The sequence below is a fragment of the Condylura cristata genome, unplaced genomic scaffold (genome assembly GCF_000260355.1).
Source record: "Condylura cristata isolate star-nosed mole 26May11 unplaced genomic scaffold, ConCri1.0 scaffold00030, whole genome shotgun sequence".
Classification (NCBI taxonomy): Eukaryota; Metazoa; Chordata; class Mammalia; order Eulipotyphla; family Talpidae; genus Condylura; species Condylura cristata.
Window position 1 is genome coordinate 20368615 of NW_004567131.1, and position 3022 is coordinate 20371636.

The window sequence follows — 3022 nt, forward strand, 5'->3', positions numbered from 1 at the left end:
TTCGACTCTTTTGTTTTCATTTATGTTTAAGAGTAAGATGTGAAGGGATCATGCTTAGTGAAATAAGCCAGAAACGAAAGGAAAACTACCAGATAGTTTCACTCATAGCAGGAGTATAAAGGACCAGGGGAGAAAATAATAATAATAATAATAATGAGCAACTATATACCAGAGACATTTTATGGGGGTAGAATGGGGAATGGGATCAAAAACAGTAAGTAGAGGGAAGTGCACTGGACCTTGGTGATGGCACATGGGTGATTTGGTGATGGGAAGCCCACGGGGATTACATCTGAGATGGAAAAAGGCACAAAATGATGTAAAAAATAAACTACTATATTATTTTAAAAAATGAAGAATGATGTAAAATATATATAAAAGAAAAAATAGGATGAGGGGACAAAAAGAATAAGATGCTAAAAAGAGGTGGTAAATTCACTAAGTATGGCAGTGTCATATTCAGCAGGTTTATCATTGGGTGACTTAGAGCAAGCTGATAACTGCACTGGAAAATAACAAATGTCAATTTTTTAAGGCATTTCCGCACTTAGGAACATACACACTTTCCTTAAAAAAAAAAAAAAAAACTCCAGTTTTCTGTCTGAAGAAAGTTTGCTGGAAATTTTACTATTAAAATTAGCTACTTGTTTTCCATCTTTCTCCAAATTCTAAGAGTGCCTCAACACTGCGTTGATAATAGTTGTTCTAACTGCTATTTTACATCCCAAGGCTCATGTTTTTATTCTTGCTCTTTGAATAAAAATTCCATTGATAAGCATTTATCAATCAATGCTTAATAAACATTTACTACAGACCTCAACAATGAGGGAAATTCAACAGAAGGGAAAGTCATGACCTCCATTGGTCTGCAGTAAAAGTCATGTACAAATCTAGAGTGTCATAAAGCAGCATTATAAAGGTGGGTGTGACAAAACATATCCCCATATGCTGTTAAAATATGCCAGAAAAGAGGCCCTAAACTCAGTCTGGACAGACCAGGAAGCAGTGGCTCTTGGAGTCCAGGAGTGTCACTTGGAGAAAGATAGCTGGTGGGGACTTAAGTAACAGGTTGACAACTTTGATTTAATCTTTTTATCTAATAGGGAACTTATGTCGTATCTTGAGAAATCATACTTATGTGGTATTTCTGGTAGGTCAGTCAAACTGTTCTAGAGGTCTGTATCATGGAGGGAGTCTGAAGAATGAAGAGACGGGGTAGAAAGGATGACACTGTGGATGTAGCACTGGCAAGATTCTCACCTCATGTTCTAGTTCCCATCTTGTTTCGTAGCCTCAATCTGGCTTTGGTGCTTTCTTTAGTCCCTTTTCATTTTCCTATCAGTTTGAAACAGAATGCTATTGAATGAATCTCTTTTTTAGGCTTTGATGAAAACATTTGTGAATGCAATAATCTCTTTTAACCTTTATGACCTTTAACTCATTCTCTTCTTTTCAGAGACATAAATTGCTTAAAAGGTATGTTCACATATGCCAGGTCTGTCATTTTCAACAGTTTCTGGGAAATATAATATGCTTCAATTGTCTATTCATTTTCCGTAAAAGATTACATAAAATAATTATGGAAATTGATGTAAGTTTAAGACTATTCATCTGCTTATTTCATAGAAAATGCATTACTTCCTAGAAAATTACCAAGTCTACTATTGTGATGAACTGATGGTCTTTTTGAATGCAGGGTGGTATTGATTCAGAGAACATAATCCAGGCATTTGTTCTCCATGCTCATTATTTCAATGAATTGCAATTATTGCTGAGTAGGATGAAAAAGAATTATGAGTTAATCATTACCATTTGAATAATTCAGGTTTGGCAGAGAGTTTCCAGAGAAGGGAGGTTATTATACATTATTGAGAGTTCTGAGAACTTCTCTGGCTTTTTTTTTTTTTTTTAGATTCCTTAAAGTACTATAATCCCTATTTAAACAAAGAGACTATAATTAGAACACTCACATCCAGAGGCAGGAATGGAACAGAGGACTAGACTTCACATAAGGTGTAAAGGGGTTCTAAGAACATAGGTACACACACACATGCACATACACACACACCTTAGCCTGATACTAACTCAAGCTATACTGCATGTTCTAGAAAATGTAAAATATGTTCTGGGGAGTTTTATGTCATTGTAAAACAGGGCACCCGGCAGAGAAAACATAAATTGCTATGATTAAGGCTTTGAGATTGGTGAGGAAACACAACACAGCTTTCTCTACCTTCAACAGCTTTTGCCACAGGCTTTCAGCACTTTTTGTGTAGGTGGGTCAAACCTTGATTTCCAACGAGCAGTGAAGCAAGTGACATGAAGGTAACAAGTGTTGAGGCTCATGGGTAAGCCCTCCTGACATCACTTTCCAAGACAATCTAAAAAGAAAAAAATAAGTTTCCTGCTTGGTAAAAATTCAAAAGATGATGAGTAAAATAAATACCATTCACATTATAATTGAAGGAAAAATACCAGGTTAAACTATTGATACTAATTCAGTGCCAGTAACTGTCAATGCAGACACTAAACAACTTACATGGAGCCAATCTTTGGAAAAGGAGGAAATATCGTGTTTAATGAGAAGAGAGCAAGTGAGGTGAGCACTTTACCCCTGAGAAGAGGGAGGACAAAGGGCTTGGGAATACTTGGCACTGCAGAATCTGTCTCTTGTACTTTTAATTGGGAAGATGCAAATAGAAGCAGTACACAGAGGCATCTTTCTCTGGAGAGGGGCGCCTTTGCTAAGTGATGTGATTTATGATAGGACTATTTTAACAAGCCTGGAGACTTACAAAAGACCATCATTCCCAGAAGATTTGTTAATTGAAGTGCCACACAGATCTGTGGGAAGATAGAAGGTGTTGTCATCAAGGACAGGAAGAAGGATGAGATGACCTCACCTCTCAGTCCTTTTCAGTGCCATTATTTAAAGATCTATAACAACCAAAGGCTTTGTCCCTTTGTATGCTCGATAGTGGCTTGGGTTATATTTATTATAGAAGTACTGCTAAATCAGGCT